Source organism: Hemibagrus wyckioides, linkage group LG12 (genome assembly GCF_019097595.1).
Source record: "Hemibagrus wyckioides isolate EC202008001 linkage group LG12, SWU_Hwy_1.0, whole genome shotgun sequence".
Lineage (NCBI taxonomy): Eukaryota > Metazoa > Chordata > Actinopteri > Siluriformes > Bagridae > Hemibagrus > Hemibagrus wyckioides.
In genome coordinates, this window is record NC_080721.1 from 6,838,423 (window position 1) to 6,862,466 (window position 24,044).

At 37.8% G+C, this 24,044-nt stretch overlaps 1 protein-coding gene across 15 annotated transcripts in view; it reads left to right on the forward strand.

The window, feature by feature from the left end:
* Positions 1 to 6,766: 6,766 nt before the first annotated feature.
* The window catches only part of adgrb2 (adhesion G protein-coupled receptor B2), a 389,817-nt gene continuing 372,539 nt past the window's right edge, over positions 6,767 to 24,044 (forward strand). For 10 of the 15 annotated variants that reach the window (XM_058404647.1, XM_058404648.1, XM_058404646.1 and 7 more), the window contains exon 1: positions 6,768 to 7,417. The gene's annotated coding sequence lies outside the window, so the exon portion shown is untranslated. Of the gene's footprint in view, positions 7,418 to 24,044 lie in introns of all 15 variants that reach the window. The other 5 variants (XM_058404651.1, XM_058404658.1, XM_058404656.1 and 2 more) reach the window with 2 other exon arrangements.

Here is a 24,044-nt window from a genome sequence, read left to right on the forward strand (position 1 = left end):
TTGAACCTTGAGGAAGATGTGCTAGAAGACTACATTGGATTACAATTCTGGGACACAGACTCTATGGAAACATGGTAATCTTTAACAGTCCAGTTTTGTGTTAGGGTCTGTTTATGTGCTAGTCCACTGTTTTGTGCAAAAATTTTGAATTTGCACCTGAGAAGATGTGAAGTGAAAGATTTTAGGGAAATAAAACTTATTACATGATGAAGGGTAATAAAACGGGTGATGATTCACATTTTCTTTTAGTGATTTATTTATTTATTTATTTATTTTTGCTGTAAAAGATATAGAAACCTACCCTATATATGCATCTCTCTCTCTCTCTCTCTCTCTCTCTCTCTCCCTCTCTCCGTTTCCTCCTCGCAGTGCATCATGGCAATGATTTATAGCCCCAGTGGAATGGGGCTGGCGTGTTGATGAGGCAGGCTTTATTTACTCAGGTAGCCATTATGATGACTTCAGCCCCCTTGTGATAAATGGATTCAGAGAAGAGGAGGTCTGCATGAAAAGGAAAAATCATCATAATTGTCATATTTGATCAGAATGCCATGTTCTGTGGGCAGCGACTACTGAGCCCTCTTCTGGAGGAAATAATGAACGAACAAACAATCAAATAAATAATCAAATGGACTGGCTGTATTCAAGATAGAACGAGAAAGAGCAAGAGACATGTCATTGAAAAAGACTACGGAAGAACACTTGGGATCTTCCTCTAAGACAGAGAATATATTTTTTTATTTCTTTATTTCATAACTCACAACATGCTCCATTTAATATGTCAAATGAGGAAAAAAAAGGAGGCTACACAAACTGATGTAAGCTACAATAATCAGGCATCGGTGTAGAATTTTGGCATATTATAAGTTTAATTCTGCAGAACTTGGCTTGGGTTCTGTATGCATTATTGCCTCACAAATTTCAGCTACTTAGCAAAGCCTGACTCTGACTAAAGCTGAGCTTTAACATCCCGGATTTGGCTGTCACACTATATTGCAAATTACATATAAATCCTTTACTGCTTGTGATATCTCTCCTATGAAGCTGTGCAGAATATTCATAGGCCCTGATTGTCCATGTCCTCATTCAGTGCTTGCACCTGCTCCTTGTAATTAGTCTTGTTTTGTTTTCTGTATTTTCTGCATTTGTGTATTGTTTGTTTTTTTTTTTTGCTATGTATTATATAGCATATGGATCTGATCCAAATTTCATGCATTCACTTGTTTGGCTCGTTCCTTGACCTAGTTTTAAATCCCCAGTGTATTATATGGCTTTGACCATAGCGTGCTAGCCATTTTTTTTTAATTGTATTTCTATTAAATGGAAGGGATTAAAAAAAATAAAGATTTGGAAGTCTCTGGAACAACATGGATATTGGATTTTGACAATGGGTATTAAAAAGGAACTAAATGTTCTCTTATAAAAATGGGAACTATAGAGAATGCGCCATTACCTCCACTGACCCTTACCCACCCGTTGTAACATATTCTGCCAAGCTCGCCACAATACATGCATTCCTTCAGGTATATACACACCGTATGTAACCCACCCTTTCCTGTACTTAATGTCTAAACTAAAACTTTTTAAACCCCAACACGATTTCTTTTTCCCCTGACACAGCTACCTTTGCAGTTTGCACGTATCAAGGTGATACTTAAATGTAGTGGAGTGAATTATGCAAATCTCCAAACATTGCTTATTCCAATGCTTATTATGTCCCATCACAAATACATCATCTTTAACAGATACAGTCATTTCTGAAAGTTAAGGAAAATGCAATGACAATTCTATTGCTTTTAGCTATATGCTGAAGATGAGCATGGTACGAGAAAGGAAATTCCAGCTTTTATTTCAAGATATTTACACCTAGATATGATAAGCAACTTAAAAGATGGCATTCCATTTGTCAAGCCATCAAAAATATTGGAACATGTGTCTGAAAGGTGTGGGTATGTCCTGTTAGACTGGTCGTTTAATCAAGTAATAGCTCTGAATGCCTATGCTTGTTTTGAAGCCCGAGTTTCACCTGTGAAGACTATTAAAAATCATGAAGACCAGAGAGCTATCCATGGGAGAAATAGTAAGCTGTTTTGAAGCTGAGAAAAACTGAGAAAAATAATTAGAGCCATTGCAAACTGGAATGTCCTGATAAAGACATCAGAAGGACAACCAACCAAGAAATACAGCAACATAGTGAGTTGTGAAGTTAAATCACAATTAAGATCAATGAGATCAACAACAATAACCTCAGGGAAGGGGTGACAATGTCATAATTCACCATTTACCTTTCAATCCATCCACCAAACCACTATCTGATCCAGTATTTTTGCTCACCTAAACATTAAGTTGTCTGTCATTAAAGGTGCCAGGGTCTAAGTTGTTTAACACATCTAGATGTTAATATCAGGAAATGAAAGATTCTTATTCATCATCTTTTGACCTCAAACCCAAATGTCTCCACTGTATAGCAAAAACAAAAGTATTGGCCCTTGCTGTTCGAACCCTTTCAGAGAGAACTTAAGCCAAGTATTCTACACAAGCCAGGTTCTGAATAATAAAGGGCTATAATGCTGTAAAAGGTGGTGCATTGTGAAGAACTGCCATATGGTAGACCATTATAAGGTCCAACATCCTAACTAAGAGCTAATAGAGTTAATAGTTCAACACGAAACTTAATAAGAAATAAGGTATAATATAAGAAGGTAATACAACTCTGTTCTGTTCTTTGTTTTGACTGTAAAATCTCAAGCTGCCAAAGATTCCTTAAAGACAGAATCTATCAAGGTTAGGGACAAAATATGCAAGTTTATTCTAGCAGACTTAGTCTTTATAAATTATTCCGCTACTCTGAACAATAAAGAAGCCCAGCCACATATTCCCTTAATATTAGAAATTCATGACAAATTCATATGAATTTAAATACACAAAGGTGATGTGTGTGGGGGGGATTTTCAATTTAATACAAATGAATTTGTATGAAAAGGCATAAACCCGAATCCTGTCATTGAACTCTTTTCAAAAAACGTATTAACCTTTATAGAAACTAAGTAGTGCTGTTTATTCCTAGTAAACAGTGACAAGGCAATAAATATAACATTAAATAAATATGCACATAATGACTTTATCATTACAGTGCATCTTAAAGCAGCAACAATAATATTTCTATGTCATTTTGTCGGTGCAATGATCTGTCATTTTTTTTCTGGCATCAGACGAAAGAAAATCCAGGTATAAATCGGTACACCAGCACAAAGGAACATTTCTGAAAGTGCTATTGTTCAGCGTGCATCTGCCAAAGATAATTATAAAAACAATTCTTTTCCTCCGTTATTTATCTAATAATGAGTACATTTGTTACATTTTTACGTTTGTTACATTACATTTTTGAGATAATTAATAGATTAGCAAGAACATCGTCTCTAAAGTGGTTTTCTTCTTGTCTGTTTTGAAAGCTAGAATGAAAAATTAAGAGATAATAACCTTTTAGAAAACATTTTCATACTGGCACACCTCCACTAGGGGTCTGAAAAAAATGCCATGACTGAACAAGAGGATATTAATGCCTTGCAATTTTAACTTAGGTTTGTGGTTGACATTTTTTTTCCCCATGTGTGTGTGTGTGTGTGTGTGTGTGTGTGTGTGTGTGTGTGTGTGTGTGATTGTTGCTGCATCTTTATTCCTCCGAATTCTTCTACTATATATTTTTATCGAAATCTTGTCTTTTGCATGTAGTTATAAGCGCTGAGTGTTAAGTGTTTTAGGGTCTCTATGCTGACTGAATTCGATGAGCTCGATATATTCAGCCATAAAATATTCACTAGAAAATGAAATATAAATAAATAAAATACAGTTCTGTTGAAGGGGGAAATATGTGGGATGAGAGGGCAAATTGTGCTGGTTGAATGCAATTCAAAAACATACAGTTCTGTATGGCTGAGAGCCAATAGAGCCGTTTAAGTTATGTAACGTGTTCAGGTGTAGTTTTAATGTTTTTGAATGTCACAGTATATTCGCCTTTATTTTTTTGGTGTCTCTGTGTGCTGGTTCTTCAATTATGGATGCAAGTCCACTGGGAATGACACAAGCACTAGCCTCAGGCAGCCTATATTTTGGGAATTTTTTGTATTGTAAACAATGAAATTGACAATCTATCACAGAAGGAAAATTTATTTATTTATTTATTTATTTATTTATCTATTTATCTATCAATCAACTCTATCCACCTATTTATTAATGTATTTTTTTACAAATACATTTATTTATTTATTTATTTATTTATTTATCTATTTATCTATTTATCAGCTCTATCCACCTATTTATTAATGTATTTTTTTACAAATACATTTATTTATTTATTTATTTATTTATCAACTCTATCCACCTATTTATTCATGTATTTTTTTTTACAAATTAATTAATTCATTAATTTATATTTTATTTTTTTAATTAATTAATTTATTTATTTATCAACTCTGTCCACCTATTTATTCATGTATTTTTTTACAAATACATTTATTTATTTATTTATTTATTTATTTTTCCTACTTTGCAAAATACAGTCTTTCCTGTCATGGCCCTTGGCATAAAGTCGTACTTTTTTTTTTTTTATGATAGTTCTGAGGTTTATAGTAACTTTGGGCTTCATGTATCAGTTCAACAGCTACAGAACTTTCAGGCCAGTTCATAAGTCATATAATTGTATCATTATGTGTAGCAATCACAAAAAAGTAGCAATCACAAAAAAGTCCACTTCCCAGTGCTGGACAGACACAGTCCACAGTATACTACCTCATCTACCACACATAATTCTCACATTCTCCTGCCCAGGGCCTTCCTGTTAAATTTGCTATGACATGACAGCAATGTCTGAAGTCACCGAGGACTAGTGTAGGTGTAACTAATACTGCAGGTGAGAAGGACATGTCTCCATCACTTTTTGTTGTGTAGTAGTTAAAACTCTTTTATAACCTACAATAGCTTGCAGCAGAAACTGCTCCAAACAAACAGTCATTATACACTATATGGCCAAAAGTATGTGGAGCCCTGACTAGTCAAACCCATAAGTTTGTTGTGCATCCAATCCGTTTTGCTGTGATCATTCGCTCCACTCTTCTGGGAAGGGTTTCCACTAGATGTTGGAGCAAGGCTTTGGGGATTTGTGACATTCAGCTACAAGAGCTTTAGTGAGGTCAGGTGCTGATGGTCTTCCAGTTCCAGTTCATCCCTAAGGTGCTCAGTGGAGTTGAGGTCAATGCTCTGTGAAGGACACTTCTAAATTAAGTTTGGCAAATCATGTCTTCATGGACTGTTCTTTGTGTCCTGTTGGAACAGGTTTGGGTCTCTTAGAGATCTTAAGGTTATTTCATGCTAAGATATCCTACAGAATTGTGTGTCTTCCAACATATTGGAGAAGAAACGCATGTGAGTGTAATGGGTCAGGTCTCCACATATTTTAGGCCATATAGTGTATCATGAGCTAAGATTACAAAGTAAGGCTTTAGACTGGCTGTAAATGTCATTCTACCAGACCGTTGAATCAGCTTGGAAGATCCTGCTCATTACTTTTGTTTTCCTTCTGAACAGCTCCCACTGCTGACATCAGTGATGTAAATCATATCAGCTAAAATTTAAAAGACCTCCAAAGCATGTTTTGACTCATCATCAATCTTGTCCCCGGCACATTCAAAATAACATTATGCCCATATTTCTACTCGGAATAGTGTTGCAAAATAGTACTTTTGTTCTTTCAGTGTGCTCATCAATAAAAAAAAAAAAAAAAAAAGGATTTCAGGATTTTAATTGAGGGATTCAGGAGACAGTTGTTCCCAGTGATGTGGCACCTGAGAGAAATGGCCAAGTTTAAGGTATGAACCTGGAACAATTATATAGACCATGTAGACTAATTATATACATTGTACATTACATGTTCTATAATCGTGTAGAACATGTAATTAGGATGCTTAAATGTAATTAACCGCATTGACTACTCACAGCTTCAGGGTGTGTTGAGTGGTTTGGATGGAGTTTCTGTGCATGTTCTCCCTGTGTGTGTGAGTTTCTTCACACCTCCCAGAACCAGGTAAACTGTCTATGATTGATTGCTCTTAGGTGTAAATCTGTGTATGCATGGTGCCCTGGGATGAACAGGGTGTGTCATTGGGTTACGCTCATCGTTTTTGAGAGATGCTGCATGATTCTGACCAGGATAAAGCATGATTCATGACTCTCTACCATGATTCTGACCAGGATAAAGCACTCAAAGGGAATGATGAATACAAAAACTCAACCCTACTGCTGAGGCGTCTGAGGCAGTTGGCCAAGTTTGAGACGATGAGGGTTGAGGCTGAAGCAGTTTTGCATAGAACATGTTGATGAGTATGAATGAATGAATTGTCATAAACGTGTCAAAAGCCTATCACAGTCAGATGAATTTTGACGTCATACAGAATGTACACTAGGGAATGTTGTAAGAACTGCTAGACTTTGGTGTTTAATTATCCTAAAGACATTCGGATTACTCTTTCTTCTTTGATAAATTGTTGATATCTGTTCGGGCGTGTTCAGAAGTATTGTAGCTTTTCTCTGGAAATATAAGGCCCTTCTGTGAAGAAGAAACGTATGCAATACTCGATTTTTTTTTTCTGCAGGGTGTGAAATAGTGTTTGACACCCCTGATTGGGAATCTGCGCCGTCTGACGTCACTAAAGCAGTGCGCGCGGACTAGTCATCCCCTCCACTACGCGAGAGAGCGCGCGCCTCCGTCTCGAATGCGGGGGATCCAGATGCGCGCCCGTGCGCGGCACAGCTAGTCCGGTTAGAGCTCGGATGCCAGGAGAGAGCGACACGCTCAAAATCCAAGACGAGCTGCGAAAGGAGAGGGGCGAGAAAGCTGCAGTGGGAGTAAGATAAAGAAAGAAACAATAGTAATAATACGCGACTAAACTGCATCACCCCGGGAATACGCGGATGTAAAAATCGAGCGCGCGTGATTGTTTAATTCGGCTGGAATTATGAGGATGGACGCGCAGCTTGGAATTACCGGCGCTTTAAGATTGTGAACTAGTGTGGACCTCTCTTAACCTCCTGCTCTTGCCATTTTGTGCATTGTCGGATTTTTAAACATTTGTTTTCTTCTCTGATTTTTAAGTCTCTCCATCTCTCTCTCTCTATATTTTTTCCTTTTTTTCTTTCTTCTTCTTCTTCCTTCTTCCAATGTCGTGTGTCCTCCGGTATTTGTCTATGCTTTCATAGCCCGCGTGACCGAAGCCCGGTGGGCGGATAGATAGTGAAAAGCTTTACTCCGCCACTGAAAAGCTGCTCGATCTTGTGAACTGAGGCGCGTCATGGACGGCGAACTTCGTTCGTACCTAAAAAACGCATCCGGCACTGTCGAATAACTGCTGCTGGAAGAGATCAGGTAATTTGCAAGCTTCTTCTATCACACCCCCCCCCCCATTGAAACAGACAACCCTTATACATCTACGCATGCAAGACATATTAGCAGTCAGTGTGCGTACGCACGAGCCGTAAAGTCTTATCAGTCCTATTCTTTTTATTTTATGAATTACGTGAACTTGCGCACATTTCCATCTCTCATTCTATTTCCACGAACAACGGCAAGTTAAAACGTTTTCATCGTCGCTTTTTGTCTTCCTTATTTTTTGGCCGGATGGTAACTTTGCACACTGAATGGGGGAGAAGCCTGCTCTCGAACCTCACCGAGTTATGCTCACTGATATTTCACTTAAAAAGATAGAGCTTTAGCTATTGATCACTAGAAGCAATAGTGCCTTGTAGTACTGATGGCATGGGGATTGTCGCATTTTCCTTTTCGTTCCTTTGTAAAGTATTGAGGAGATTTTCTGTGGCACACCTGCTGCTTTGCTGGCGTCTCAGAAAGGTTAAGGAAAGAGCATGGCACTCGACGCATTTTGCGCTTTTCCTTACAAGTAGTCTATGATTACAAAGCATGACTGCCTTATGGAATAACCATTTACACATGATGCATGCCCACAGCCTATAAATTTGCCTTTTTGCGCGGTGGTTTTCTCTCGCGCATGCAGGTGGTGCTGCTGATGAACATTCGCCCATCTGTTGAGCGCAGCTTTAGCTCGGATTCGGCAGAAATGCGCATTCATGGAGCTCTCACTTTAAGAACACATTTCCTTCTCCCTTAATGCCAGAGAACATTTCACGAGCTTCGCCTGGTCAGACACGATATCCGTTCGCTCCCTTAATGCACTTGGGATGGATTTCGAAGCGCGTTGTTGTCTTTTTCAGTAATGAATGGGGAAATAAACAGAGCTTCTAAATGGAAGATATGGTTAAAGCCCCTTCTATGCGCATCTACCGTTAATACACTCGAGACGCATTAGCATATGTGCAGCATTAAAGGAATAACGTGGAATAATATTACTCTCGTATGCCAAGTGGATGGAAATGCATAGTGCATATGATTAGAGGAGGGGGAAAAAAATGATTCTGCATGCACTGGACCTAGGAGTGCATCATTGGCGGCTGTGCATGTTGCCAAACACTGTTAAAGCAGCTCACTATTTAGCTTGCAAGCAATGGACCATGGATCACTGCATGTGAAACATGAGCCAGGTGACAGCTTGGCCTTGCCTGCTTGAGTAAACCCCAATCCCTGACCATCCAATTTTTGTCCCCAAATAAACTAAACTCCTCCTCTTTCTCTCCACTTCTTGGCAGTGTGGTGCTTGTGAGGCAGTTACAAATAAAAAAAATAAAAAAAAAACGTCAGTGAGATAAAGCATGATATATTTATTTCTGCCAGTAGAGTCGGTTTAGATCGAGTCAGCTTGGGGAAAGCCCTAGTGAATGATATTCCTTGATAAATAAGCTTTAGCTCCTCATCAGTGCTTCACCATGCTTTGCTATCGTAAATCATTCTTATCTTGGACCACTCCTCGTTTCAAGCTATTTACTTGAAAGCTTTCAAATCACTTAGGCAAATTATGTACACGGAATGGCTTGGGAATTAGTAATCAATAAATGGTTTATATCGTTATGTAATGTCACCAGAAATCAGTGTACTAATGCTGGAGTTACAGAGTTACATGTATCTGTCATGTGTTTTATGCTAATACACGTTTTCAGAATTTGAAACATGCTGTTTTAAATGAGGCAACGGTGGACCCTGACATCTTCAAAAAAAAAATTTCTATAATGCTATGAGCTGAAGAAATATCGATTGTCCGCTGATGAGAAACAGTGATCCCTGTATCCTAGAAGTGAGAGCACTGCAGAGCAGCTTGAGTCATGCTATAAATCTGAGGAGAATAAAGTAACCATGCTCATGGGATGGGATTGTCCCCGGAGTGTTTTTGTAACTCGCCGTCTCTGGCACCACGATCTCCAAGCCAGCCGATTGCTTCTGTCATTTCCCTTGCTTGTCCTCTGAGGATTATGTACTGATATTTTCTACCACATGAATGCGTCAGCAAGGGGCCCGGTAGCAATATTTGTTTTTATGTAATGTCTTTTCATTATGTTCAGCCAAGATAGAAATCCAAAGTCTCGCAGATTGTATTGATTCTTTGTCCTTCTGCTATATAATGCAGCGAAAAATCAAGACTTTGAAGCGACATATACCTTATGGCTTTTTTCCCCCTCAGTGAACACTCAAGGCTAAATGTGATGTCTCTTCTAGTGTGTGACTTTTAGCCAAGCATTTCACTTCCTGTCAGCACCACAATGTGGGACCTGATTCACCAGTTTAACATGGGCGCTTATATGGTTGACGCTTGAACTACTTGTTTAGGTTTTATTTTCAGTAGATGGCACTGATGGTACTTTTTAACAAAATATACAGAAATGATCATTAAAAATGACCCAAGATCAAATCATTAAAAGCATTCATTTCAGCAAATGTTACACAGATCCTATTGACTTTATGAAGTTTTGCATGAATTTAATATTTCTATAAATCTCTGGTTCATACCAACTGATTTATTAAATAATTTCTAAATAAAGAATGTAAATCTTGTGTGTACACTTGACAAATCATGTCGCTTGGAATACTTGAAACCATTCACAGTTAATTAGTCATTTTTTGCCTTTGAAATTGGCGGAAATGAATTGAAACCGAGCGACATTTCATTCACTGGCTTCATGTTGATTAAAAAAGGGAGAATTGATTTTTTTTATTATTATTTTTCTTTTAATTGGCAAGAAATATATCTCGAAAGGAAACTGGTATAACATTCGTGTAATGCTTTACACTTCCAAGTAATTAATTTAAAATAATCAAAACTCTATTTTCTGTATTATCATGGATATTACAAGTGTGCAGATTCTAGATTAGATTAGATTAAATGCCAAGTATAGTAATTGAATTGTAGGTTAGAATTAATTTAAGATTTATAAACGTTTAATATAAGAATTATATCAATCTAAACATAAGAAAGGGTGAAGAGCTTGATTATTCATATGTAAGGTTCGACGTTCTCTATGAACCTGTTTAATACAAGATCCCTAAATGCCATAGACCTTTCTGATTCCTTCTATTTCTGGAAGTAGAATATAGATATTTTCTTTGCAATGTCAATGTAAGGATAAAAAAAGCTTTTAGCAAATGCATATAATATACATTTAGTTGAATGTACTCATCTGAGATATGTACTGTATATGTTGTGCAGTCTAAGAAACCCAAAAAAGTGAAAAGGGAGAAAATTGCTTTTAAAGACTCTGTTCCTCTTCAACTGAGAGAGACACCAGCACATCGATTGTCTAAAATCAACCTCTAGTTATTGATTAATTATCTATTGAAGACAAACTAATAATAAATATTACTATACAACTGTTTCTCTTCATACAAACCTTTATTCATAGCCAACAGACTGACATGTCATTCAGAGGTCCCGCCTATTTAGTGTTTAATAATAAGAATACCCACATTTGTAAAGGGGAAAAAAACAAAATGAAAGGATAGAATTATAAACCAGATATGGAGACTTCTGTCACCATCTTCATATGATTTCAGCTTTATTTATATTAACCTGAGTGAATATCAAGCACACATGATGCCTACCTCTATATTTGTAATCTAAGCTGTTTATGGGAAAATAACATTAGTGACACTTTATAAAAGATTAGAAATCACTTTCATCAGTCTGTCCTGTCTTCCTCTTTCGAGGTACAGTAAATATCAGTTGAACAGCAGCCTCTGGTTGTACTGTACTGTATGCACAAACCATTGGCCAACTGTTTTTCAGTGTATTCAGTTGTGCATAATCTACTATGATAATCTGAATTAAAATTCTTTTTGTTCTGCATATTTTCTTCTAGATTGATAGACTTCCCCTGTTTCTTAGAAAAGTCATCCCTTTGTGACCTTGACCCCCGTATTTCCCATTGTCCTCTTCCTTATTGACATATGATCTTGTGGAAGTGGGTTCGAACACCCAGTATAACACTACAATCCTTTTGTTGTTGTTGTTGTTTTCTCTTATTGTTATTTCTAAAAATCAGAGTTATTTTATTGAGGTTTACCATAGGTAATGATATTTCTAATATTTGATTTTATTCCTAATTTAGCGAAAAATGACTGTGTTCCTAAACAGGACATGTGGTTTGGAGGCTACAGGCCTATAGAGAAACCATGCTTACAATCTGTTGCAAACAAAGTTGTAGTTTATTGGAATTGTTGAAACTTTGTGTCTTTCAGAAAAGTATGGCAAGATGCTTGTTCTGCCAAGCCCTGATGGAATCAGATGGTGGGCATGATCAATATCTAAATTGTATGGGACCTGGACATCTGCGACAGGCACTCGCAGACCTAACTGAAAAATAATGACATTAGTAATGCATGAAGTACTCCTTCAAGCCTATGAAAATGTCTATTCATTTCCTTTCTCTGGCACTGTGATGCGCTATACATATGGCTGCAATGTCCTCTAGGAAAAAAAAAAAGAAAAAAAGAAGGAGGTTCCATTGCTGTGTTGCAGGACCCAGTCCCATGAAAGAGAGGAGAGTGTATTTACTGCTTTGGAACACAGATTAGTGATGCTGGCAGTGGGCATGGGCCAAATGCATGAGCTGTTGGCAGAAATGCAACATCGCATTGAAGTACAAATCTTGAGGAAGCCTAGTACAACCACCTTGCATACAGAAACAGACTGTTCCTCATTCTCTGAATCTGAGGCTCTCTTTAGCAGAAAAGACATTGAAGCAGAATAAAGAAAAGAGTAAAAAGCAGGAGTACAGCACAGCAGTTGTACCGAATGCATGACAGGTTGGTGTTAAAGTTACTGAAGCAAAATTTAAGTTTGATCCTCTACAATATGGTTGGACAAGTCCCGAATCCGTTCTATGTTCCATTCGCTCATGCAGGTGGCTGAGCAAGTCCACAAAGTACCAGTTTTCCTTAATAAGCCCTTATGTATCCTTAATAGTAAGTTAAAGCAGGTTTACTGGTTGGTAAATCCATGTGCATAAAACCACATGGCAAGCAGCCTAAATAGAGATTTATGCTGAGTTGTAAGACATTTGATACACTAGAATGAATGTTGCTTTGTCGTAATCCCTGTGCTCTTTGCTGAATCTGTGAGCGATCCTCACCCATAATAGGATACAGCACTAAGACTTGAAAATCTTATCCTCGAACGAGTACAGCATCAGCACTGTGAGTAATTCATCGAGATGTGCGGTGGTAGAATGTTGTGATTTGTTGAGTCAAATTCCTAAAGGACAGTATCAACACCTTGGTGATCCTCTTTCTCGACAGGAGGTAGTATTAACACACTGAATGATTCCCAGCTTCAAAAAAATATTGTATTTGCACTGTTTAGGAATGCTGTATGTTATTGTCTAGTAAGCTATGTCTTCAGGATGTGTTGTGCATTCTCAAGATAAGAGTATACGAAGGCTTTGAATAAGGGTGTCTGGATAAGGCTCTGGATAAGGGCGTCTGCTGAATCCCATAAATGTAGATGTATATAACTGAGTGGATGACCACCTGGGACTAAAGCTTCCCTATCCTGTAGGCCTGACTTACAAAGAATTTGAGCAACCAGTACTTGCCAGAAATTGCTAGAATTCTTTTAATGATGCTGTAGGCCTCTTGGCAGCCTTTTGGGCCAGTTTACTTTCAGTCTCTTCATCAATTTTAGAGGGACGTCGTGTTCTTATTGAAGTCACTGTTGTACCATATCCACTTGTTGATTATATCTTTATAGTGTTCCATGGTATATCCAGTCCACAGGAAATTTATTGTAACTCTCCTATGATAGATATTTTTCAACAGGGAGACCCCATACTTGCTTTGTAAGTTCTTTAAAGTCCATGGCTTGTCCAGTTAGATGTTTCCAAGAAGATGTCAGAAAAATCATACAGTAACAGCTGCACTGTATTTGAGGTCAATCTGTCACTTTAATTGATAGCAGGTATACACTAATTAGCATTTAACATGAGTTTGAATGTGATTGATTCTGAACACTGCCTTATTCCCAGATATAAAGAGTGTGCACACTTAAATAACCTGGCTATTGTTAGTGTTTTGTTTCTAGTTGTTACTTCACAAGGTTTAACTTTACTAAAATGTAGAAATACAGTAATTTCTCTGTCTCTCTCTCTCAATATATATATATATATATATATACTGACGAGGCATAACACTATGAACACCTGCCTAATATTGTGTTGGTCTCCCTTTTGCTGCCAAAACAACCCTGACCGGTCATGCACTGTACAGTACATTCTGACACCTTTCTATCAGTATTAACTTCTTCAGCAATTTGAGCAACAGTAGCTCGTCTGTTGGATCGGATCACACGGTCCAGCCTTCTCTCCCCACGTGCATCAATGAGCCTTGGCCGCCCATGACCCTGTCACCGGATCACCACTGTTCCTTCCTTGGACCACTTTTGATAGATACTGACCACTGCAGACCGGGAACACCCCACAAGAGCTGCAGTTTTGGAGATGCTCTGATCCAGTGGTTTAGCCATCACAATTTGGCCCTTCATCAAACTCGCTCAAATCCTTACACTTGTCCATTTTTCCTGCTTCTAACACATCAACTTTGAGGACAAAATGTTCACTTGCTGCCTAATATATCCCACCCACTAACAGGTGCCATGATGAGGAGATCATCAGTGTTATTCACTTCACCTGTCACTGCTCATAATGTTATGCCTGATCAGTGTATATATGTGTTTATATATATAATAAGAGAAAACGTAAAACATTCAGTGTACATGTGGCTGTCACCTCTACAACACAGTAACATATTCACACATATTCACACAGTAACAGTAACCTGTGCTGCATTATGACACCTAATGTCAGGTACATAAATAATACTACAGAGTCCTCAAAATTAGCATGCGAAATACAATTTCATTCTAATGAGCACGTCTAAATGCAAACCATTTCCATAAAATGTAAGTTACCACATGAATGATACAGTGTAATTAGATTCAGGCTGGGCTAAGTCTATTTTATCACATGCATCTTTGATTAGTAAGCCGCTACACACACATACAAACAAACACACGCACAACTGCAGACACTGTTGCAAGGCGAATGTGCAAATATTTGTCAGGTATGAGCTCATCCTTGAGGAGTGAGTGATAATGAAATCCTTCAGATTTCGTTTGCATTGCTCCTGGGTCTTCCAGAGTGTGCATACAGCTACAGCACTTAGCCTTGACATAAGGGAAGCTGAATCCATTTAAATCACATCGTATTACACTGTTGTGTACTATGCCCTTTTGCAAAAGGATCTTCAGATTTTCAAATACAAAGCCTTTTCTCTCTGTTGAATCAGTTGAATAAACACTTTAGCACCTGCCTTTCAAAGCTTTTTTTGAACTCCGCGAATAGGACAATGTTCATTTTAGCAACGTAAAGTTTGTGGCTGCAAAGAACTGTCAGGTAACTTGATGCTAGTAGAGTTGCATGTCCTCTCCCCAAAAATCTGCCTGTACTAAACATATGACCTGAATATACAGTAAGTCAGTCAGTAAGTTATTCTGACAGATCACCTTTAACCTAGGATGAAATAATTCTATTCTGAAAAGAGTTGTCTCCTCCAAGGTGACCCTGTCCCTGTCTATAGGGAATGCAGTGTAGCTGAATGGTTCGATGCATTTAAAGAAATACTATCATATGCAGTGACCTTCGCAGTCACCAGATCTCAAACCATTTGTTTGCCTAGGGGCAATGTCGGACAGATGTGTTAGACAGCGATCTCCATCACTATAATCCAAACGCCAGTTGACAGAATATCTTTTGGACAAATTGTGTATAATCTCTCTGAGCACACTTCTAGAGACTGGAACAATCTATGCCAAGGGTTCCTGTGGCCTGTAATGGGACACAACCTTAATAAAAGACATTATGTTGTCTTATTATACTTAATGAGTTACTGGTTCATTAAAAAAACACCAACTATAACTAGTTTTTATCATGTAGAAATAGTTGAATTGTGCTTTTAATGCAGGTTGAATTGGGTTGAAGAGGCCGGACAGAAACTGGACAAAGAGTAGTACTGTGACCTGAGGCATTATTTGTTTTGTATTTTGGAAATGTTTCAGTGGGTATCAGGAAACCTAATATATACCATTTAAGCTTTACACACACCATCACGCCGCCACCACCAGCTTGCATTGTTGACACCGAGTTTTGTCACTCTTGACACCGGATTTGTCCTGTTTTGTTGTTCTTGTGCCTACTTGAGACATGCTTTCTCAGTCTTCTTTTAGAACATCAGCATAATATGATGTTCAGCTGAGATGACATTCTGCAGAGTAATTTGGATCCGATTTGCCGGTTTGTGGCCCATTTTTTTTTTTTCGCTTGTCTGAATCTCAGCTTTCATCTTTAACCCATATGATTCACAAGCTGTTTTTGTCCCAGTGACTGGTGATTTGAGTATGAAAAGCTTATTGAGTAGAAGGATAGGTGATAGAATGTATCATGATAGCTGGAATAAAGGTATTATATTTTGCCAATGCCAAAACAAAATTAAACACAAACCAATCCTGGAAATGCTGGTTTCCCTTATTCACAGCATACATGACTCTCATGTGATTGTATAAACTATTGCAATGTACAATACAGTATATAAATAAGTCAGTATATAAGTAAAGATAAATTATGCAGAATGGCAATGAAAAAGCTCATGTGTTCATGTATGACCGTATTTGCAGGACATATCAGTACCTTCATAACATTAAAGCGATGTGAAATTACCAGGAACTATGAATAATCTGCATTTTTTTCGACCTCATTTATTTTACTGTCTTCAAGTACTGAGTAGTAACGATTTAATTGTCCAAAACCTGTAACCCATTATGACCAATTGGACACTTTTAGCAGTGAAATTACAAAAAAAAGTGCTTGAAAGCATGAAAGGATTTGTGAGGGAATATTTTTCATTTCAACATATGCAGTGTGTAAACATGAAGGAAGAGCAAATCGTGCATAAACGGGGAAAGCATGAGTGTGAATGGAGTTTTTAGCACATTGTATGTGTTCATAAAAATCATGCTATTTAAGAGCTGTGTACAGAATGTCAGATTTGATACCAAAAATGTTGTGAAAGAAAAATATCAGCGAGAATCAAGGGGAAGGTGTACAAGACAGTGGTGAGACCGGCCATGCTGTATGGTTTAGAGACAGTGTCACTGAGGAAGAGACAGGAGTCAGAGGTGGAGGTAGCAGAGCTGAAGAGGTTGAGGTTCTCTTTGGGAGTGACATGGTTGGACAGGATTAGGAACGAGTACATCAGCTCATGTTGGACATTTGGGGGACGAAGTTAGGGAGGCCAGATTAAGATGGTTTGGACATGTCCAGAGGAGGGAGAGTGAGTATATTGGTAGGAGAATGTTGGACATGGAGCTGCCAGGCAGGAGGCAAAGAGGAAGGCCAAAGAGGAGGTATATGGATGTAATAAATGAGGATATGGAGCTAATGGGTACAAGTGTTGAGGATGCAGAAGATAGGGATAGGTGGATGATTTGCTGTGGAGACCCCTGAAGGGAAAAGCCGAAAGAAGAAGAAGAAGATACCAAAAATGTGCACAGTGATATTCAGACCTTAAACAAAACTATGGGCTTTGTGACTTCATGATGTCAGTTTAGTATCTTGTGACTTCATTAACTGTCAAAGCATAATATAATAAAAATAAAATGCAAATTAAGTGGATGTGCTGGATCAAGTGCTATTTTATATGCTGCTAAGTAATAATCTAAGTTACATTTAAACAAAAAGGCAGCCATTAAGGTGATGTTTATAATTAGGCCTATTCATACAGCAGTATATTCGCAATATAATATATTCGCAAGATATTTGCCTTCTTCTCACAGATGTATCATCATATTAGTCTTTTTTATCTATTCATTTGTAAATTATCACTTGCTTTTTTATAAAAAAAGATTTTCCTCTTCAGTGCAGACTTTCTATATTCATTTAGACAACTGCTTTTGTAAAAAGAAGGTGGTTTAGATGCTATCATTCGATGCAGACATTTCTACTGATTTCTGAGAAATCTGTACATTTCTATTCTTAGATCTCTGGCAACAGTAAAAGTGTGTACACACAGATGATCTGCATAAATACGTAATGCAGACAGGGGTGAATATGTATAAATTTCCCTTTGTAATTATATCGCATAACTTTCGGACATACACTGCCGACTGCGAATATGGCCCTAAGTCATTGTGCCTTTTTCTGCGAATTAGGTAATTGCAATCATCGTGTGGATCATGTCATATTTAAAAATGCATAAAACTCATGTACAAGCTGTGGAGGATTTCTAATGTAATGTGAGGCTTGTAATGTAAAGGTCAGTCAGTCTACACAGCATGTTTGATGAGAGAATTATATGTCTACAAAGTTGTCATTTGTTTAGTGAGGGGTCGTTCTGATACCAGATCACCGAACACAGTGTGGTTAAACTAGGGCAAACAGATATTCTTGTTTAATCAAATGGGTTTGGGAATCATATTAGATAAACCTAATTGCAATATTTCTGAATCAAGTTTCTTTGCATCCCATCAGTCACATGCTGTTATACACCCCAGATGCTTGGCTTATATTCCTCTCAAGTTAAAATGACCATCTGTTAGTCTGTTATGCCATCTTGCACATGTAAAGTTAATGAAAATTGTCACATTTTGGAGGGAAAAAAAAGTCAAAATAGCCCTCTCTGGCTTGAATTTCACTGATAAAACCTTACGCGATCCGTCCTCATCCAGATTAAATTAGGGCAACAAATGTAATTGTCAGCACTTTTGGAATTCGTTTACGTGTCTAGCTGGATATGCACGGATAGTTTTGTCATCGTTTATTAAAAGCAAACAAGATTGAATCTCATGAACACAACAATGCCCTTAGGCTCATGCCAAGATAGTACACAAACAGCTCGGATGCACTGTTTATAGTTTCAGACGGAACACTTATCCCACAGTCAACACCAGAAGTATTGGCCTCGTTTCATGAATGGGCAAATATTCATTTAATCATTCCTTATTGTTCATATAAATGATGGAATTATTGACACCAGATGTAGAAATACATTGTTCCCTTTTAACATTCTTATGTATGAGGTTGAATTTAGTACATATAATAGCCTTTCTGCCCATTTTATTGTGATTAATGGAATCACTGAATACACTGAATACATTTTAGCTCAAGGCATGATCACCTCTGCCAGGATGAAAAGATCTGGCCAAAGGTAAATCTTTTAGTCTTTCTTGTCAAGACGATTACAGTCTCTGTAATTAAACCCTATTGGAAAATCAGGACAAACCTATGAACCTACCAAAAAAACTACCAAAACTAGCAAAAACCCTATATTTGTCAGGTTCTACATGGAGGAGAGGTCCTCTAGGATTCCCTTTTTGAGTGTCTCCAGTCTTGTTGGACTCATTTTGGCTAGTGTTTATAATAATTTTAAGCTAGTATTGAAAGGTAAGTTATTTATGCTGTATATAATCTAGGTGACCCAGCAAAAAAAACAGCATAGTACAATTTTGGATCACTACAAGCCACCAGAACAGCTTCACTGTGCTTTAATAAAGATTCCTGGAGACTTAAAAAACATTTATTTGCCCACACTGAAAGACAGTGCTGTCTAACACGTCATAGCAAAATCTCCTATATGTGTTTAATTAAAATTAGAGCTGACTGTGAAAGCCACAGCATATGATTTGCATCGTTTCCAGCCTCAGCAAACCATTCCTCGTTTCCTATGGATGGGGGTGAAGTCATCCAGGAAGTGACCACTCCCATCAGGATTAAAAATGCTTCACCGTAGGGTAAAGGTGATCAGTCAGAAGAGCCTTGTATTGATCTCCAGTGATCTTTCCTACTAAGAGGACAAATAGACCCAAGTCATGCCAGCAAAAATACCCGCCACTGCATACCAGATTTAATTTGTCACCCATTTTCCATATAGCTTACTGACAGTAAGAAACAAAGCATGCCCTTATTCATTGAACTGAGCAGCCTTCAAATTTGTTATGTTGATTAAACGATTTTACTGAGTCGCTGTACATTCCAGAGCATTTGTTTGACGTCTGCATAAAATTGCCAAGTCGTACTGCACAAATCAATAACAAAAACACGATTCGTATTGTAATTTTCTTGTAATCCTAGTCACAGGGAAGATGTTAGCATATGTGTAGCTGCCTTCATGCTGAGAGAAAGACTTTTTCTCCTGTGTGCCTATGAGCTGTAGAGTAGCCCACTGTGCAGCTTCAGTAAGTAGGATAGAGCTGTGTGTGGGGAAGCTGCTAAGTAAATTATCCCCACTGCGCTTCGCTTTGCTGCACATAATACACCGAGGTGCACATGAATGGGAATGAGTAGAAATAGGCGAACATCAGATAATGCAGAAAATCTGAATATTAAAGCACTCAGCCAGCCTGATGTGGAAGTTGGCGTGAATATTAAATAAGCAAGAAACCTAGTTGCATTATGGTAAAAATTAAAATCCACCTAGGTGTAAACTGTGCGGTAAATATTGCAGATGACTGCTGGTTCAGCTTGGGAACATTTCTTGAGCAAAGAGCACAAATTAAGCAACACTCATGGGATGGGTATCATCCACACATTATGATTTTATGACATCATTGCATAGGAAACTATGATCTCCATCCTGTGTGTGGAGATTGAATGTTCTCCTAGGGGTTTCCTCCAGGTACTCTGGTTTCCTCCCCCTGTCTAAAGGCATGCATTGTACTATGATTGTCATCTGAAATTTTTCTGTAGTGTGTGAATGGGTGTGTAAGTGTGTGTGTGAGCCCTATGATGGGTTGGCATTTGCCCAGGGTGTCCCCTGCCTTGTCCCTTTGAGTCCCCTGGGATAGACTCAGTGACCCTGTGTAGGATAAGCACTACAGAAGATGGATGAATGGATGGATATATTATTCATTATTACATAAAGTTGAATTGAATCTACTATGTCCTCATAAGATGCAAAAAATTTCAAAGATTGTTTTTGTAAAATGTTCAGCCCTGTCCCGTCAGATTATTGAAACACCATTATATTTACCAACACTGTTCTGCAGTACTTCATGGTGGTTTAATACTTTCCACACACTTTAGCCACTAAACAGAATAAAGTTAAAGTAGTAATTTCACAATCTATTGAGCAGGCTTGTCCATCATTTGTTCATCTTATTTAGGAAACAGCATGCAAACAAGATAACCTGTTGAAAGAATCTGAAACGAGTTTAGAGCATGCAACCTCCTTCTATCTTCCATCATTCCGAGATGCTTTATTTCATGATCGCAGCATGTCATATAACAGCTAAATTTCAGAAACAGCCAAAGAAACAGCTGCATTATAATATGTGCACTGCTGCCTGAAGATTTACATGACATTTAATGCTCTATGAAGAAGCCAACTCTGTAAAATGGACGTAAAAGGCCTTACCAGTTCACACTGTTTGTATAGCTACCATGCTGACTTTTTCACACCGTTCCACTCCAACACCCTTTCTTGATTTTCTTCACTGGTGCTAATGATTGGATGATCTAGAGACAATGAGACTGATACATCAAGCTAAGCATGAGCGCTTAGCTTAGTGGTTGTGCAGTCAGGCGGCAGTGGAGCACAGACAGTTAGAGCCCAGCTGACATGGTCCCAGCTTTATGGCTGTGGATTCCAAACCAATCCCAGTCTGTTGATAGCACTGAAGTGAAAAGCAGTCCCCCAAGTAAAGGTGATTAGACATGGACTCCTTGCCCTGAAGATGAATCTGCAGTGAGAGCATCTGGAAATCAGGGCCGCGAGGATGTACACGGGAAACTGATTTTGGTGCACTGTAGGCAGATACTTCTGTACTTGATGTGTTCTTTATGCATCATTTTTTAGCAGCTGATGCAGTGAACTCCGGGATTATCAACGTTAAAAGATGAGCAGCAGTGACCCATACCTCTAGTTTGCACACGATATATTTTACTCCAACATAAAATACAATTTTAAAATGCTTTTCTTGATTCTATAATATGATGTTTTCTGATGTCTCTTCACTGCATTTACATGGTGACAGACAGGAGCTGCAGCCAATCAAGTGAGAGAGAGTTTGCATATAAATGCAAACAAAGCATACACAATTATAAAACCTGATCATTAAATGAAAGCCCAAGGGTTATCCCAAGTGGTTCAACAGAAAAACATTCATTGTTTGCAAGTTCACATAATGACAATGCCATGGCTGGGAGTTTAATGCTGTATTCACACATACTTCGACTGGATATTATTAATTTTTCAATAAAAGCTATTGACTTCCAGCGACACGAGCAACATGAATCTTTTGATGGCTAGATGTGGGCATGTACAGCGACATAATTAAGCGGAGAAAAGTTTAACTTTTAGTAAATATGGACTGACTACTGCTGTATCGACTACAACTGGTAGTGAAAACAATACTGAAGAGTGCACATGAAAGAGCAGACACTGCTTCTTCTTTATTTTGTATGAATTTTGTATAGAAACACCAAATCTCCCTCCTGAATGTTTCATTTTAGCAGCAAGAAAAGTGATTGTTAACATTAGCTGCACCACCGTCTGATTTATTACTATGGCAACCAGTAGTAGGGATGCTTATTGATGACTTCATAGTAAAGCAGCTGGATAAAATGACTATGTCTGAATGTAGTAAAAAGACGCACAATAGCTCATGCTTTCTGGGTGAGAGTGGTATTACTTTCTCTCCTGTCTAACAGAGTGACATTCATGGGTGTCCATGTACGTGAATAGAATAGAATCAAGCCTTTGTCACGTATACATTACAGCACAGTGAAATTCTTTCTTCGCATTTCCTAACTTTGGAAGTTGAGGTCAGAGCGCAAGGTCAGCGATGATACAGAACCCCTGGAGGGTGCTGTATCATGGGTTAAGGGCCTTGCTCAAGAGCCCAACATTGGCAGTGCGGGGTCTTGAACCACGATCAACAGCCCAGAGTCCACTTTCGCCACTACTGCCAGATGGCAGTAAGCGATTTCTCTCATGTGTATTCAGCTACCATGTGATGTAGTATGAATGCAGTTGTCTGGGGGAAGAATGTGCTAGATAGCTGATCAAAGGTGACCAAATTGGGATATATTTCCAAAAGAAAAGTGTGTACCATGAATTTTGTGCACAAAAATGTATTGGCAAGTGTGCAGAGAGGTTTCTGAATATGAAAGCAATTCAGTTTGGCAAACACAGAGCACTGAGCTTCAGATGTGTTTCATTTTCTCTTGCTTGCAGGGTCTGCACTTTGTTTGTGAGTCAGGTTGATTTTGAAGACCTTGGGGCAGGAATAAGAAGGATGTTTCCACTCTTATGAGATGTCTCCACTCAAGCAAGCCACTATTTCTTGCAAGACAAGTTTGATCTGATTCGAAGAAAAGTTATATAACAAGCTGATGATTTCACAATAAGCTTTAATGTTAGCTGAGCGCAATGTGTAGCGAGTAAATGGAAGGTAACACTATCTGCTATATAAGTGTGTAGTGAGTATATGGAAGGAAACATTATCTGTTATATAAAGTATCCTGTATAGCTGCTGAGATCATCACAATCCACATACAATAAAACAGTAAAGGGTTTTAATGGTTTAAAGTATAAATGTAGCTCTAAGTGTACGCACTGGAGTAGGTTTGGGATATGAAGTAGCTATAAAATTAAAGCATCCAGTGGAGGAACAATACAGTACAATGCAAAAAGCTTGAAATTTTTCTATCAATGAAGGAAAGTTACAATTTTCTTATGGCATGTAGCTTTAGCATTCATAAATATAGAAACTGTATGTGTGCTCTGTGTACTATGATTATTTTATATATAAAGTTCTGTTAAACAGTTTTAATTGTATATTACATTTATTTACAATTATGTATTACACTGCTATTAATATAATTTAACTAGCAAACATTTTATTTTTAATTTAAACATGAACATTACCTTAAATTAGCAGTTTTGCTAAGGTAAATAAACGAGGTATGTGACTCTCTTTTTAATTACTGTTCTCATAAAATATTAGAAAAGAGTCTATGACTGCAAATCAATAGAATATTCGAAAACAAATGAAACGAACAAAAACATACCCAACAACACGAACTTGTCAATAATGATGTTTTCTGGTTGTTAGCTAATTGACTAAATTGCAAAGTGTGAAAAAGAAAAAAAATGCTTCAAACTTTGTGTCTGGAATCCAGGGTTAACATAAAGAAATCTGTAAATATAATTTAAATATTGATTCAGGTTCTGTTTTTTGTCCCTTTGGAGTGATAGTCTAACAAATGAATCTGTGTAAATGATATAATTAAAATAAGCAACGACGACTAAAACAGGGCATAAATAATGGACATAAATGGAGCTAAACCGCAACATATATCTCCAGAACTGCGTGTTAAATTGACTGTAATTTATTATTAATGTGTATGGATAGCCGTGGAAGAAGAGAATGAAGAGAGCAAAAAGATGAATGATATGTACATATAGTCCTCTTGTTCCTAGCACACATGGGAAGCTGAGGATTAAACAACATGGCCAAGCATTTTCATGTTAGTGTATGCAGTGGGAT